The sequence below is a fragment of the Crocodylus siamensis genome, chromosome 12 (genome assembly GCF_052110815.1).
Source record: "Crocodylus siamensis isolate JL-2025a chromosome 12, ASM5211081v1, whole genome shotgun sequence".
NCBI classification, from domain to species: Eukaryota; Metazoa; Chordata; order Crocodylia; family Crocodylidae; genus Crocodylus; species Crocodylus siamensis.
The window spans coordinates 23,384,876-23,402,336 of NC_143406.1; the positions used below are offsets into that span (position 1 = coordinate 23,384,876).

Here is a 17,461-nt window from a genome sequence, read left to right on the forward strand (position 1 = left end):
GAAGCTGGTTCACAGGGATTCACAGGGGGTGAGAGGGACTTAAAGGCCAAGACAGGCTCTTCCTTCCTGTCCCCTCCATCTGTTAGGATGCAATACCTCAAGATTGCTCCCACTGCCCACTGGGACTGCACCACTGACCATGCAGCAGTCCTTATTGTGCACATCAACCCACCCTCCTCCCCACAGCCCTGAACTCAGCACTCACAAGAAGGCAAGGCTCTCAGATAACTGCCCTTCTTCTTGAGGCCTCTCTCTCTCTGCTCCCTCCCCCATAAGCCCACAAGCTAGGCCTCTCATGGGACACCACTCCCACGTGCCACTTTCTTGGGAGAGCAGGCCTGGTTCAGAGCACTGTGCCCTCCAGAAAGGAGCTCTGGGGAGAAAAGGCCTGGCTTGGAGCTCACTGCCAGAGGGTACAGTGCTCCAGGTATGGCCTTCTGCTTGGAGTGCATGTCCCCTGCACTGGGTCCCATGTTGCCACCTCATTACCCAGAAAATTGAGTGGCCCCCTGATACACCACAGCTTTCACAGTGGTTCGCACAGTGCAGTGCTTCCTTCTGTTGGCAAATGCACAACAGTTTCTGGCCCCTTATTAATTCTGTAGCGTTTGGAAAAAATGTTGAGTAGATGCCTGAGGAAGCAGGGGAACCAGACTGTTTAAGTGGGCAGTAGATGCTCTGAAATGATTTAAGAAAGCAAGGGCCTACAATGGATTAGATTTCAAAGTGAGCAGGAGGCACTCTGTAAAGAGTGCCACCCATACCATAAACATGATAAAACCTGTGAAAAACAGGGACACTACAGTACCAATGAATACACTTCAGGCCAGGAAAAACCTTCTGAGAAGGATGACAACCAGATCAGGAAAACATCCACTTTAATTTATAATCTCATGCGTGGTTTTTTTAATGTATATATAAGTTGTCTGTCAGTGTGATGTTTGCTGATGGTTAAGTGGGAAGCCTGTAAAGTTTTTGTTCAGATGTCAGTTTTTGGTACTTGAATTTAAAAAACAAACAAACAGGAAAACATCCTGAGAGGGGCAAAGGACATGACACTGAAGGGAGAGAAGGGAGTGAAGATCACCCATAAAAACACAGGCAAAGATGAAATTTGTGGGACCTCTGCCTACTTGCCAACAGAAACCGTGGATCCTCAGAAAACCTTCTGAAAACCTGACTTCAAGGAGACACTCTGTCCTCAGGACTACATAAGACTTATTCAAAGTTTCCGTTGTCTTGACTTAAGCTAAGTTTTATGTTGTTTCTTTGTCTTATACTTAAAATTGCAAATAGCTGTACTGCTGAAAGACAATTTTAGACTGGACATAAGGAAAAACTTCTTTATTGTCCAATTCTCCAGAGTCAGGAATAGACTCCCGTCAGAAGTGGTGCAAGCACCCACTCTGGATATGTTCAAGAAAAGTCTGGATGCTCACCTTGCTGAGGTCATCTGACTCTGACTGACTTCCTGCCCCTTGGGCAGGGGGCTAGACCCAATGATCTCACAAGGTCCCTTCCAGCCCCAGTGTCTATGAAATCTAAGATAATAAAAACCTCAGTCTGTCTGTCCATAAGGCTTGATGAGCACTCTGATTGGTTGTCCCGGCAGCCAATCACAATGCTTACTGAAACAACCAATCAAAGTGATCTGCACAGACATGCACACAGGGTAGTACATGACAGTAGGGCCAGAGGGCCCAGAGCCCAGGGAGGGGCAAAGGCAACACCAATGCCACTGGCCTCACTGCCCACACCCCCCAGCCCTGCTCCTTGGAGGCAGAGGGGGATGGTGGGGACAGACTGGCACCACGGCAGAGCACTGCCATGAAGGCAGGGATAGACGGGATGGAGCGGGGGGGGGCTAGGCCAGTGGTGCCCTACCCTGGCCTGGGCCTGCTCCTTGGAGGCAGTGGTGGCACAGGGTGCTGGCAGCACAGCACTGGCCTTGCTCCCGCTCTGGACTTGCTGCCACATCCAAGGGGTGGCCTCGCCCCTCCCTGCCCCCGGCCCTGCCCCTTGGAAGCAGCAGCCGCACTGGCTAGCTTCGTCCCCACTGTGTCCCCAGCAGAGAGGCAGACTGGCATGGTGGAGTGCCAGCATGACAGAGGGGACAGACTGGGGGGGGCAAGGCCAGTGCTGTGCCGCCAATACCCCATTCTGCCGTCGCTGCCTCCAAGGAGCAGGGCTGGGGGGGGGGCTACCCCTTGGATGCAGCAGAGGCGTGGGGTGCTGGCAGCGGGGATGGCAGGGCAAGCTTCCCTCCCACCCCATCCCATCATTTTTGATGGTTTATTTGCTAGTCTATGAAATAAATGCCCTCTTCAGAGAACAGACTATTGTTGTCCAGTAGTTGGTATCACCACCTAAAGCATAACACTGAGATTAGATAACAAGACGTTTGCCAAGCAAGACAAGTGGCTCTGAGCTGCCCTCCCTGCTCCAAGGAACCAGGGGACAACCCGTTCTCTGCAGACTGGCTGCTCTAGTTGCCAGCTCTGTAACTCCTGCATGTCTACAAAGCGCTCATGCCTCCTCCCCCCCGTCAGCCCTCGTTGCCTGTTTCACCCCCTTTAGAGCTGTTCTATCCTCTGCTACATGCTAAGGTACAAAGCTGCTCTTCCTGGGTTCAGTGTCCCAAGCAATGCATGACCCTGTGCTGGGACACTGAGGCCTAGATGCAGTTTAGGGCCCAGATCTGACACTACCAGAGGATCACCTCAGTTCTCAGCCCTGAATCCCCACCCGCAGACCTGGATGCACCCCCCAGGTGGTGTGTACTGGCTCAACACATACTGAGGCCAGGTTTAGATGAGACACAGGAACTGGGGCAGGGGCATCATGGAGAGTGACAGCAATAGTGCTTGTTAAAATCTACTTTGGTGCAAGTGTCTTGCTGAGGTGGGAGAGCAGCTAGACAGAGGGGAGAGAACACAAGGTCCACTGCTCTGATGCACACCTCCTTCCCTTCCTGCCCCCAGTTCAAAGCCTCTGACCTGAGCTGGCTCCACAGATCTGAAAGAAGAGAGAAGAGATGCCTAGGTCAGGTATCCAGAGCAGCTCTCCACATACTTGCCTGGCAGGACCCAGCACCAAAACCCTCTCCACGGTAAGATCAGTGAGGCTTTTTTCTCTTCAGCCACTCATTTCTCTTGCTTAGCTGACTGCCCTTGGACATGGCCATCCTCCTCCCATTGGCCTAGTTGCCTCTGTACCAGTAGGCCCCAACTCCATAGGAGGCCCAAATGAACTGTTTGCACAGACCTTCCCTTCCCTCATGCACCTGAATATGCCAGGAGCCAAGCTGAGCAGCCCCAGGTTCCCCACATCCTGGAGCTTTCATGCATGTGTGCCCAGGGGTCACAGCACTGATGTTGCTTGCAAGGGAAGCTGCTGCTGGCCCCAGGCCCTAGCACCTGCCTACTTTTCTGGCAGGCCTGGGAAGTCCTCAGCTTGCTGTGGGAAATGGCAGAGTCCTCTCTCCCCAGGACAAAGGACTTTCTCACAGCCAGGCCTCCAGCCTGGCTGAGGCCTATAAAAACACAGGCCAGGTCTATGATGAGGAAGCTTTCAGAGTCATCACTGCTTTCTTCCTCCCCCAAGTCTTGTCCTCCAGCTGAATGAATATATGCAGCAAGCAGCAGCCTGATGGCACCTGTAGGACTCTTCACACATGCACCGGACCCCAGCAAGGAGAAACTAGCAGAGTCATCGCTGCCACCTACTCATGAACAGCCCTTCTGAAGCAGTCGGGTGTCAGCTCCCAGCTTCATCCCCAGGCAAGAGGAGCAGAAGTCAGGGTTCCAGTTTTTCCTCAGGCCTGCCCTGCAGCCCCCCAGTGCTATTCTAGTCCTAATCTGTTGCCTGGGCAGCATCTCTCAAGCCTGACACCCTGGGCACTTACTGGACCCCAAAGAGAAAGGCTGTGGAAGCCAACCACTCTGTGCTCTGCCAACTCCTTCATGGGCATAAATGCTGAGCTAAGGGAGATTCTGCTGCATATGACAACTGTGAAAGCTTTAATTGTGTCTCTTGCACAAAAATGCAAGATAGTGGCTGATGCAAGACTTGGTTGTGGTAACAAGACTGCCACAAAAAAAAATCAAACTGTGCTATTGGCTTGCAACCCATTAGGTGCTGAGACAGTGGAGGTTGAGGTACCCAATACCAGACCCATGCCATAAAATAATACAAGTTAAAATTGTTGGCAGAGACCCGACACACTCATTACATGTGTATTTCCAAGCTCAGAAAGCCAAAGAAAAGACTGAGCCAGTGAAGGCAAGGGAATTTACATATGCATTTCAATTGAAATAGCAACTAAAGAAGACAGAAGACTAAATATGCATCTCAAGAGAAACCTGTAAAAAGTACAGAAAAGATTTCCTGTACATGACAAGGTCACATTTCTCAAAACAGGCATCCAATATCTAAGGTGTTATAAATGTCTCAGTCATCCAGCCTGGAGTTTTGTATGTCTCGAGTTTTGTAAACAGACCATCACCAGTACAAGGTATGGCAAATTTGCCCCATTGATAAACAAATACCCAAGGACAGGTCTGGTAACCAATGTCTATAAGCATCCTGTTTGACCACTCAAAGTCCATCACCTGTAACTGACCTATAATTGCAGGGGCTGCAGAGAAACATAGTCTTCACACCTAGACAAATCCAAAAACAGGAGACAGACAATTTAACAATTGTAATATGATAGTCACCCTTTTCCTCCCTGTTTTGTTTGAATCTTAATCGGCCAACTATCAAGGAAAAATACTTTGAAGCTATACAATTAAACAGTATAACGCAAGACAGACTTGCCAGCAAGATGTGTGCAGTGCAGGGAAGACCAAGAAGCCATCCTGCCACCCAGCCGATAAGTGAAGGATCCACACTGTGAGGCTGTACAAAAACTGCTTCCTGCCTGCATTGGGTAAAGATCTCTTTGCAGCTAACATAATACACGGACTCATTTTATATTGGAAAGGAGTCTTTTTCTGTCATTTAGTTTTCTAACTTGATGGTAGTTATTAAAGCAAGCCTTTATGCTATTCATCAACTGGGTGTTGTGTCAATTCTCAGAGCACTAGGTTTAAAAACCCATTTTTAAGTGCAACAGATTTCGCCCTCAAAGCAGAAGAATGTCTCACTCACTCCCAAGCAAGTGGTATCCTTGATGTAGTCAGAGAACATAAGATAGGCTGGACAAACAGTACTGTACCAGGGCAGGGCAGGAAGAGAAGGGTTAATGGTCTGTCCTGGAGATGGAGGTTGCAGCCAGTCCCACTCCACTGGGAAAACATGGTTTTCATGACTGGGCCAGAGGTGCTGTCTAGGGCTCCTGGACTGGAGCAGAAAGGACCTGGAGCAGGGGTTGTCAACTCTCAGGGGTACTTGAGAAGGCCCTAGGGGGTATGTGCAGGTGGGTGGGGATGGCGCACTGCCACACACCATCCTGCACCGCTGCCGCCTGCCTGGCCAGATGTGGGGGGGCAAGGGAAGCTCACATAACCGCTCCACATCCAGCTGTGCGCCACTCCCCCTACCCCTGGCCACTCTGTGTCTGACCGCTGTCAGTACACTGATCAAAAAAGGTTGAAACCCCCTGACCTAGAGGGTAGGCTGAGGAACCAAGCCAGCAAGAATGGGCTATGTTAACTAAAATGCCCCAAACCCAGGATAAGCAGTGACTCAGAGCAGTAAGAGCATCTGTGGCTTACAGCAACTTAGCACAGCCATAAACCCTGAGAATGGCTCAGCACCACAGCAGAGGCCGTGCTTCACGCCCCAGCAGGTTGCTCTGTGAACATGGAGCTTGGCAGGGCCTAACTGAGCTCTGCACAGAGAGGGTGCAGGGCTGGCAGAACCCACTGCCCAAGAAGCCCAGGAACCAGGGGAGTGGAAGGCAGGGCACAAGGACTGATTGAGTAGATGCCTGGAAGGGAACTTGATACCCGCAGGGTAGGGATCAAGCCCCTGTCAATGCTCAGGGCTGCCAGCTTGCAGGGGAGCCAGTCTGGCAGCCCCACATACCTCAGGAGTCAGCTGTGATACCTTGGCTGTGAGCTGCTGGCACCTGGCCATTAAGTGGGCCACAGCAAGGAGAGGGAAGGAGCAGATCATGACCTAGCCCTAGCCCTAATTACTCAGAAAGGGCCAGCCCATCCTGTTTTACTCTTGAGGCAGCCATGAGAGAGGCTGTCCTTGTGTGGTCACTGGGTGCTTCAGGAACCTTTGCTAGGAAAGGAGCTTTGGAGACCTGATGTTACTAAGGTGAAGGGGTGAGCCTTAGATCCTACCTCTGCTCCTTCAGCTCCCTACCCCACCAGAGGTGATTGAGAACACTTCCTCCCAGCTCTGGCCCCTGCCAGCACCAGAAGGCTGGGACACAGTGAAAGCCAGGTCACATGGCACCAGCCTTGGCACATCAGCCAGGAGCCTGCCTAGCTTCCCCCTCCTTGTGCCAATGTCCTTCCCATCACTAAACCATCTTCCCTCAGCCCTGGTATTCACCAGGGTCTCTAGTGACTGCCCAGGATCAGCTAGCTTCCCTCCCCTGTCCTGCAGCCCAGTTGGGGTAATGCCTACCTAATGCAGCACAAACCTCTTGGCATAGCAAGTGCCACTGATAGTGGCTCTTCCATGCATATGCCAGACAACACTGATGCAGTTGCCCATCAAGTTAGGCCTGTCACCTCCCCCAGTTCCTCTGGCTCCCGTGCTGATGGTAGCTGAGAGCTGGATGTCTCCCAGTGCCTCTCTTTTGCGGGTAGCATGACCGAGAACTTAAGTCTCCCAAAGCTAACCCAGCTGTGCATGAGGAGAGCCACCTTCAGCCTTAGATCCTGCTTTCTGCTTTTCCAGGGTTGTGGTTTGGCTTCCAGCAACTGTGACTTGTCATTGCAGAAGGGCTGGAGAGCCTTTTCCATGGAGAAATCTGAGCAGAGCTCCAGGGAACAGGGCATGGAGAGCCAGCATGTCAACTGCACACATCCAGGGCTGTATGCACAAGCACCCTTCTGCAGCAGGACATCCAAGGTCTTGCTGAGGCCAAAGGTGGGTCAGAGGTAGGGGTGCCCCAATAGAGATCTTGGGGGCTGATACCGATAGCCAATTTTTAAGGAGGCATATCGGCCGATACCAATCTGCTTTCTGATACGTGGCCCTGCAGCTTGGAGAGCTGCATGCAGCTGGTAAGACTGTTGTGGTGTAAGGGGATGGCAAAGGGAAGGAGCATGGGGAGGCATACCAAGGCCCGTGTGGTGATGGAGGAGTGGGGCTGGGGCAGGGGCTGGGGCAGAAACTGCCCAGTTGGGGTGGGGCACTGGACGGAGCCACAGCTCATCAGGGGTCGTGGATAGGGGGCAAGGCTTCTATTGCTTCATGCACTCCGGGATGGCATGGGGGGGGTTCCCCTTGATCCGTGTGAGGCATGGGCAGGATGGGCTGCAGCTGTGAGCTGGGGCTGGGGCTGCATGGGCTCTTCCTGGCAAATGGGGGTTGGGGGTTGGGCCCGGGCTGTGCTCAGTGGCAGGGGGCCCCCGTGTCTCCCCAGATGAGCCACAGCTCCGTCCAGCGCCCCACCCCAGCTGGGCAGCACTTGCCCCAACCCCCCTCCCTCGCACACTGCAGGGGCCTTGATCTGCACCCCCCCACCACCACAACAGACTTACCAGCTGCACACAGCTCTCCAAGCTGCTGGGCTGCACTCCTCATTGCCTACATGCTGCACTGTGACTGCACGCATGCACAGGCATTTATCAGACAAATTATTGGTCACATCAGGCCAATTTCCAATACAGTCAATTTTCTTTATATCTGTACTAATCCAATATCAGACTGATGTATCAGTTCACCTCTAGTGAGAAGGCCTAGTCATGATGTCCCTCAGACATGCAGGCAAAGGAGAAAATGCCAGTTTTCCTGACACTGCTAATACCATCTTGGACACTTTGGAATCTGTCTCATGACTGTGTTGCAGGGCATTACAGATTACCAGATGCCAGTAATGAACGGTCATTCCTGGGGCAGGTTACAAGCACAAAGCACAATGGCTCATAAGGAAACACAAGGCACAAATGCTAGCAATGTTCCCTCCCAACCCTGATCGTAGCAGCCCACAGTTGGGCCCTCAAGGTGCAGGACTTGGGCAGTGCTAAGGGACGGGCTGTATTTTTAGAGCATCCTGATGGGGGGGGGCATGGACAGAGACACCTGTCTTTGCAGAATTCCCTGACCTCATGCACTCACCTGCTCATGGTGCCCACTGTGTTCATAGGGCATCCACTGCCACAGTCACTGCCAGGAAGATTTTCTTGCCCATGCTGTCCACTCCCTCAGACCGATGCCCACACAAAGTCTTTCCCATATAAAACAAATTGGTGGCAAAGGGTCAAAGCATAATGCCACAGCTTGCCCTGGCATACGTGCCCCAGGGAGGGCACCAGGAGGGATAGCTCCTTGCCCTTGGCTTTCCCTAGGATGGGTCCAGACCCAGACCCTTACAGGCAAGCTAGGACTGTTTGGCTGGGGAGGGAAGGTCACAGTGCCTGATTCAGCAGGAAGAGAGTGATTACTTAGCTCCATCTGTCCTCAGGACTTGGGTGGGGTCCAGCTCCACCCCAAGGCAGGTGATGCCATCTTCAGTAAGCCAGGCAGGGTAGGACTACAGAGCAGCAGGACTTAGGCATGCCAGAAGAGCTGGTTGGGAAGTGATGGTGGGGGAGGCCCAGCTAACACTGCACTGCTGGACTGTCCCCCTCTGGGCCTGCCAGACTTTCAAGCTAACTCGTATCAACCCTGGCTGCTAACACAAAGTTGTCTTGGTCACACACATTCCTGCTGTGCCTGGGGCTGATTGCAGTGGAAAGAGAAATCCCTGTTTAGCAATAGCTCCTAGATCCTCAGGCAGACCCAGACTGCAGCAGCCTGAGGGACAAACCTACAGGACCAGCTATACTGGGGGGCATAGCCCAGCTCCTTTGCTTACCGGCAACACTGCATATGCCATCACTAGGAAATCAAGGCTGCCCTCCCAACCCACCAGCTTCTTTCATTAAGGACAGGGAGAAGATCAAGGCCTCACATCACTTTTTTGTGAGTGTGGAGCTTTGTGTGGCCTAACTGAGCCAGCACAGAGAGGGTGCAGGGCTGGCAGAACCCACTGCCCAAGAAGCCCAGGAACCAGGGGAGTAGAAGGCAGGGCACAAGGACTGATTGAGTAGAGGCCTGGAAGGGAACTTGATACCTGCAAGGTAGAGACCAAGCCTTTGGCAATGCTTAGGGCTGCCAGTTTGCAGGGGACCCAGTCTGGCAGCCCTACATATCTCAGGAATCATCTGTGATATCCTGGCTGCGGGCTGCCGGCACCTGGCCACTGAGTGGGCCACAGCAAGGAGAGGGAGGGACCAGAACATGACCTAGCTCTGTCCCTAATTACTCAGACAAGGCCATCCCATCCTGTTGAGGCAGCCATGAGAGAGGCTGTCCTTGTGGGGGCACTGGGTACTTCAGGAACCTTTGCTAGGAAAGGAGCTTTGGAAATCTGATGCTAGTAAGGTGAATGGGTGAGCAGAGTATGATCCAGCCCCATCCCTGGTTACTCAGACAAGGCTGGTCAGTCCAGTTCCACCTGCTGTTATTTGGAGGCAGCCAAAACTGTGAGCCACACCTTTTGGAGGCAGCATGCCTGACTACCTACAGTCTCGTCCCTGCCCTAGGGTCTGGCTTGGCATAAAGCAAAGAGCTTCACAATGGGACCAGCAGTCTGACCCCAGGAGACAGAAAAATCAAAGGAAGCATCAGAAGGCAGTAGCGTGCCCTGGTTTTGGGGGGTGTGAGGCTATGAGCTGGCTTCCCAGGGGCTCTACTTGAGCATCAGGCAGCCTCTTCCCTGGTGGCCCAGACCCACAACTCTCTGCAAAGGGGGATGCAGTCTGTACTGCAGAGGGGCTCTGCGGGGAGGAAGGTGGTACAGGGTGATGCTGTATTTGGGGTGAGGGGCAAGCACACCTTCCCTTCTAGCCCAACAATTGTCCAAGTCTGCAGCCTGCACAGCAGGCACAATGTTCCCAGCTGGCCCTCATGCTCCCTCCCACCAGAAAACTGCTCTACATCTTCCAGCTCTTAGAGGTTTCTAGATGGGAAGAGGCATTCTCTACAGCCTAAGGGGGCACAGGCAGGCAGAAGACACTGGGAGCCACACACAGGTGCATATGCCATCATGGGAACTCTTATCCTAGGCAGGGGGAGCATCTGACACAGGGACACCCCATGGCCAGCCCCAACACCAGAACTGCTCGGTGGCTGCAATATACACCCAGCCTTACTATTAAAATGAGCCAGCACTCTCCTAGCTCCTGTCAAGCGCTTTTTCCCAGCATGTCTCTACTTTACTTTCTCCCCATTTAAATAGCTGGGGACACTGAGGCACAGGGAGAGGAGGCAACTTGTACAGGGTCACCCAGTGGGTCAGGGATACAGCTGAAAACAGCTGCTCAGTCACAAACAAGAGGTAAGACTGTTTCCTAACATAAGGAGCAAGCTTGTGGAAATTCAGAGACAGCTTCACTTCTGTGGTGGATCACACTGCCTTGACTGAATGGAGAGAGGCACCACAGAGATCTAGCCCTTGTCTGACTTAGGCCACACACAAGGGCCAAGGCTCTCATATCCCTTCTACTCGGTCGAGTGCATCAAAATGGTGCGGCACATGGGTACTGAGTAGGCCAGCAGAATATGTGTACACAGCTCATGCTGTACACAGTTCCTCACAGCCCAAGTTGTATTCCAGGGCTAGAGTGGGTACCTGGGCCAGTTCAAGGGTGTACAGAAGAGAGGCAGGCTGGCACAGCAGCACACTTGGGCCCTCCATGGCAGCCCCATTCTGCACGTCCAATGCTGCTTTCTTTGCTAGCCCTGCCTCTCTCATCTCATGTAAGGGAAATTAGATGAGGGAGCAACAGCACCGGCATCCTGCAGGCTGGGTTGGCTGCCCAGGGTGCAGCCCCTGTCAACAGGATGTTCCTGGGCCCTCCCGGAGGCAAGCCCCTTTTGCCAGCTACCCACTCAGTCCTATCCCTGCAGCATATTTCTATGCCCATCTCACAGGCTGGGGCTCAGGTGAGGCAGTGGTTCTTGTTGGTCACCTGCCAAGGTGTCAGACCCACCTTGCTTTCTCACAACATACAGAGGGAATCCTGAAGGCTTTTGCAAAGGACTGCTCAGGAGGCTGCCACAGCAATGAGAACTAGGATTAAACCAAGCAGAGCTGACAGCTGCTTTAGGGACAGTGCTGCTGCCCCTTAGTCCAGCAGCCTCTGATTCTTTTACTTAGTTTCCAGATATGACCCACCTCTGGGGGGCCTGCCCCACTGTGATGTGCTCAGAGATGAAAGAGGTACGGTACGGCTGCAGCTTTGTAACAACTCACATGGCCACATCCAGCAACCTCTGCTTATGATGCATGGCTTGGTAGGGAACGCTGCCATGGAGCAGTGCTGCTTCCCTGACAGGTACTGGGTGTCTCTCCAGTGGATGTCACCAGGGTGAAGTGGGGAGAAAGGGTCTGATCCCATGGCCAGTTTAGATATAAAGTCCTGGGGCTGCTAAAAGTAGATGCTGTGCTAGAGAGCCCATGGAAGCCCTGCCAAGCACACTCCTGTCTCCTCTGGGTATGCAGGTACAAGATGCTGTTTAACCTTCAGTGAGGCTTTGCAAGCCACTGTTTTAAAGGCCATTTCCATGTCCCTTATGTACTTCAGAGGGCACAGGAGTGTGCCTTGCACATGCTTTGTTCCACATGCAGGGATGCTGGTGGAGGAAAAGGGGAGAGTATATCTTTCTCTGAAGCATCAGGGCCCCCTGCTGGAGCCAGGATACTGGACTGGATGGCCCAAGTGGATGTGGGAAATCTCATGTTACCCTACGAAATCCAAGAGGCCTGTTAATCCAGCTAGAGTTGGTGTTTAATTTTAAATGAGCAGCCGTAACATGCTGTTGGCTTCCTTCCCAGACACTTCCTCACACAGGGCAGCCCTTCAGAAGTTTTTCCTTCACCCCCAGCCCTGACCCAGTTCACCATGGTCCCCCTTCTCCCTGGGCCAGCTAAGCCAGCCCAGTCACACCCTGGTCCCCAAAGCACGGGAAACTCTTTCCTGCCATTGCAGGGTTCTGGCCAACACCACCGAAAGACAAGCACCCTCAGCTCCCAAACCTGGCCAGCTGCAGGGCCTGGTGCTCAGAGGGGCTCACCAAGCCCACAGGGCTGCAGGCTGTTTGAAAGGATGCTGTTGTCAACACTCCTGGGATGCAAGGCTTTGGTTTCAAAGGTTGATATCTCCCAGCAATGCTTAACAAGCTCCACTTTGCCTAAATGTAAGTTTTCATTGGTACCAAGTGGCAGGTATGGGTCCTACTCTACATTTGGATTCAACAAGCCCACACACAGCTCCCAGTCCTTGCTCATGCCACACACAGCTTATAACTTGGAACCTCAAGAGGAAGAGATGCCCAGGCACTGCTAGCTCATTCACCTCACACCTTGTGCACAGACTGTGGATCAGTTGAGGATCTAGTCATGGGACTGAGGCTCAGGGGACAGAGTAAAACAGGTACCTAGATAAAGCACACATTTAATTCCCCAGGACCTCCACCAGTGCCTGCCTGCAGCCTACCTTTCCCTCAAACTTGCCCGCTCTCCTGCTCCTAGTGCTCCGTACAGGGCACTGAAATGGAGAAGGGGCCCCTAATCTGGGGTGATAAGGAACAAGAGTGCTATAAAAGTGGAATAGAGCACGACTAATCAGCGCCTTTATTTACCTAAGATACAGGCAGGGGAAAAAACTAAACATACAGCTTTTAAGAGAACAAAGAGACAATATATTATTTTCAGCTTGACATTTTTGTGGTTACCCAGCAGTGGGGGAGGGGAGCGCGTGCTGTGATTCTGCATCAGGATTTTATTCGGAGCTCTTTGAGGAAATCCAGAGAGAAGTGGCTGCCTTAGCAGTGACTTCCTGTCCCAAAACTGCCATTGTCAAGACCCTATGTCCTAACCCAAAGTATGGCTAACCCAAAGTACCTGGATTATGTAGCACCAACTTCTCAAGTTCTCCCTCCCCACAACCCTTGGCAGACAGGGAACACTGGTTATTTACTGTGATTTTACAGTAAGAAAGCACAAACTTCTTATGCCCCTCATTTTCAGTTTGCCACAGACACTTGCCATCTTGAATGGCACTGGAGGACTGTTGTTGGCAAGCTGGCCATTCTGGGCTGTGGGGTCCAGAGGTGCAGGGGAATCAGGTTAGTTTTTTGACACTCCTGGTAGTGGAAAAGAGGAGTGAAGCTCTCCTCTCCCTCTCCTTTTTTGGCAGGGACAGAGGTAACTCAACATCTGCGGGGAGTGGAGGGAAAGTATTTGCATTCCTTGCTACCCCATTCAAGCAAACCTTTATGGTAGGGGTTCTCAAACTTTGTGATACCATGACCTCAAGTGCTGGATGGTGGCAGCAGGGGACAGGGAGCTCTCACGTGGCAGCTGTTGCCACCATCCACCACTCTGCGCCACCACTGCACACTGCTTCCCCACTCTGCCGTGCATACCCCCTGGGAAATTTGCAGTCCCCTTTTAAGTTGCTCATGACCTCCCGAAGGGCACAACCCACAGTTTGAGAACCCCTGCTTTATGGCAATGAACAGCTCTAGGTCACCCACACTCAGTACATGCCTCTGCCTGTATCCATCATTAGGAGGGATGCATTTGACATGTGCTGCTGAAATGACTGCTGGGACAGTGTTAAGGGGGCTGGCAATTCAAGAACAATTCAAGCACTCCACCGAAATGACTGAAGTGGGACACATTTTTGTCAAAGCTTTCGTTTCAGGCTGTCTGCAGACTCAGGCAGACACAGCTACATCTGCTATACCCAGTTCACAGTTTTAAGGTATACCTTCTTCCACACCATAAGGTCTACAGACAATGAAAGCTTAGATTCTGGAGCATGGTTATGCCATACATACATAAAGGGCCTTTTATTGGTAATTTATGCCCCTGAATAATCAGGCTACATCAAGACCATGACTGCAAGGCACAACTCACCTGTCTCTAGGTTCCACCCCAAAGGTGCCTACATGTCCACAGTGGGGGAAATGACTTGCTCATAAAAAAAAATCAAAACTCAGGCTTTCCCTCCCAACAATGTGGGGATTCTGCAAGATGAATAACATTTTAGCTCAACAGCAGACAGACGTCAAAGCAAAGCCCTAGCATGAGAATTTTTCCCCCTTTAAAAAGGAGTCTTGACACAAAAACTAGAGGCAATGGAGTAGCAAGCTGGGAGCCTACTTCTTCTGTCAAGCCAAGCCTCAATGACAGTGTGAAAGCAGCATAGTGACAGAGGAAAGGGATGTGTGTGTGCATGAGAGGTGGGGAACAGGCCCCACCCAGGAGTTTGTGGGAGTTTGACAGGTCACACAGGAATCTTGGGCATCAGTCTGTGTTTTTAACACTGCATCATAAGTTTGCTGGCTTTGCTTGGCTGCACATACTATGTCATGAACCAGACAGCTGCGCACATGAAGTATGCTTGCCAAGGGCACAGGAGTGATGCTGCCAGGCACATCTGTGGCAATACACCTATGCAGGAGGTGCCAGGTTCGCTTGCCCTGTTCAGAGGAGATGCTACAGTATGCCAGACCATGGACATGCTCATGAGGTTCTGAACACCCTTCCTAGGCACTGCTGCTACCAGTATGACTCAGGGCTGGGGTCTCATCTCCCCCCAGTATGCTGGGGATTCAGTGGCCACTCAGCTCTGGGCACAGCTACAGGGCTTTTCCCTGAATCATCAGTGGGAGCACTAGAAAGCTGTCAGGGCCGAAGGCAGCAACAAAACTCCTGCTGCAGCCACAAAATGTTCCTCACATACAGGGAGGCTCGTGACCCAAGATGCCACGCTGCTGAGGTTCTCACTGTGGTGAGGAGGAGTGGCGCTAAGCAAACAGCAGGCCCGTGGGGTGCTTGGGAACTTTTGGCTCTGCAAAGGGTGTATTTCCCTCCCGCTTCAGTAACTATTAGCATGACCAGCTATACAAACACTGCCAGCACTAGTCCAGCAGGTGTGGGTGCTGGGGGCAGGTAGTGCCATGGCTGCGGCAGGTTGTGGCAGCCTGCCATGTATCAGCTGGCACTTCCCAGGTACGCAGCTTAATTTCCTCATGCAAAATGGGTCATTATTTGTATGACTCCCCCCAGCCTCATTCACAGCCTTGGACACCACCAGCTCTGTCTGCAGTAAAGCAGACGAGGGGAAGGCTGGCAGCCTCCTGGTACGAGTGACTGGGTAGAAGGGTGTTCACTGCCCCCATTACCATATCTTGGCCTGTTTTTCAGGGAGCTGACTACGGTGGTGAGGGGAGGGGGTCTGCAGGCCCAGCAACCACTCTGGCTCCCTTGAACCTGCTAACAAGCAGGCGAGTTAGTCACCAAACCCAATGAGCTGTGTGACGTGGACACCTGTTCCCTACATGCCACAAGAGGGCCGTGTGCTCAGCCCACTGATGCTCTGGACGTCCAGATGGGACAATTCCTCCTTGTCACCCTCCTGGGCTGCAAATCCCCCATCCCATTGGTCACCAAGCTCAGCATGCTCAGGAGTCAACATGTTGCACAGTGACACTGGCCCACACTGAGCCCTCTCCCTGCTGCCAGTGCCAACCCCAGATGTGACCCCAACCCTCACCCCAGGCCTGTCCCAACTACCCCCTGCCCTGGGAACAGCACACACACAGACTGTACTGAGGGGAAGAAGGCCCCATGGACTCACTGTGATCTCTGCCACCAACCTGAACAGGGTCAGGCGCTCATTTCCAGACAACAAACAGGGTCCCATGGCCTGTCAGCTGTAGTCAGCAACTCAGTGCTAAGGGTCCCATGGCACATCTTCACAGCACCCCCATCCCCAGTTTTTGCTCATTTAGTACTTCAGTAAACCCCATGGGGAAAGACATCAAAGACCACTACTGCCAACAGGCAGGAGACACAAGCTCCCATGACCCAAGATCCCAATGAGCCCTCAACTGGGGGTGAAGCAAAAGCACCAGACATGAGTCACTGCACCTGATACTTCCTAGCTACCACCAGCTCCATCAATCCCATGGCACCTCTTGCCTGCTGCAGCCCAGGGTACAGCACAGCCCACAGCAGAGGTCTTACTGCATCCCTACCTCCATAGAGATCCCAGCATTGGAGACAAGGTGGATCAGCATTCTGGGCTCCTGTTTGGGGGCCAGGCCTGAAGGGACACAGGAATCCCTTTTCCCAGAAGAGGAGGGGAAATCAGGGCCTCTAAGACTGGGCACAGGAGGGTGGGAGGGGCAGCACTGCTCAGCACCTTCCAAGCAGGTAACAGATGCCTCCCAGCTTCCTGGCTGAGTCCTCTTTGGCTTTAACTTGGTGGTGTCACGCTGCCATGGGGCATACAGGTAGGGTTTCCACCGGGCTGCAGCGCACGGCACAGTGTTGGGCAGGGCAGCAAGCCCCTGTGCCTGCTTCCTCCAGCAGAGCCATTGTCTGCGCCCGCAGACAATGGAATGTGCTGCCTGTGCCCAAAAGGAGTTAAGGGAAATTAAAGCCAGTTTTCCTCCACTTTCCCCATGCCTCCTCCAGGCTGTGTCAAGTCCTGCAGCCAATCAGAGGGCCAGCCCAAGATGGAGGGTTCAGGGTGCCACCCACTCGCTGCCCAGCTCCTCCTACTTTCCTCTAAAGGCAACAACTTAGACTAGTCTCTGGTTAAAAAACTTGCAGTTGTCCCAGGGCTGGCTGATCTGCAGAGGGAGACGGAGGGACAGGCACAGCAGCTCCTACTGCTCCCACAGCCGGGCTCAGGGTGGATCTTTGCTTTTTCCGCCTTCAGAATTCATCCCACCCCGCACGGGGTGATGGGGCCAGATTCCCCTTCTACCCTGCTATAGACAGGACGCTTGCCCCTCCAGCACTCCCCAGCTACGTTGCAGCACAGCCAACCTCCTGCGCACCCACTCCCAGCACTTGGTAAGTCCCAGCCTAGCTTTGTTCTACGCTGACTTTGTCTTGTGCACTGAGTTTGCCTGGTACTCCCTGGCTTTTCTGCCCTGGCACCCTAGAGAGGACAGGGTCACCAGTGCCTTGGGGAAGGGGCATGCACTGTCAATGGATGGGGCAGCACTCAGGGGAAGTAAACGGATAGTGGACATAAGCCTATGTTGAACCAGGTATCATTGCCCCCAAGATGTTTGCTTTAGGAATCAAACCTCTCCTCAGGACAAGGGGGCTGCTGCCTGTTTGCTTTACCTGTGTCCAGAGAAAATGTGCAGGTAGACAACTGGCCCAGCACAGAGGTGCCTGTCTAAAGGGCATTTCAGTCGAGCAGCCAGAGACAGAGTCAGCTGCCTGGATGGTGGAAGATGTTTGCGTACATGTGTG

The 17,461-nt window shown here is 52.8% G+C and overlaps 2 protein-coding genes across 4 annotated transcripts in view; one reads left to right on the plus strand and one right to left on the minus strand.

Moving 5' to 3' along the window:
• Positions 1 to 17,461, minus strand: part of CORO7 (coronin 7) — a 213,221-nt gene that overhangs the window by 36,050 nt on the left and 159,710 nt on the right. The window lies entirely within an intron of this gene.
• The window catches only part of VASN (vasorin), a 30,449-nt gene continuing 29,774 nt past the window's right edge, over positions 16,787 to 17,461 (plus strand). The window contains exon 1 of the mRNA XM_090024448.1: positions 16,787 to 17,050. The gene's annotated coding sequence lies outside the window, so the exon portion shown is untranslated. The remainder of the gene's footprint in view (positions 17,051 to 17,461) is intronic.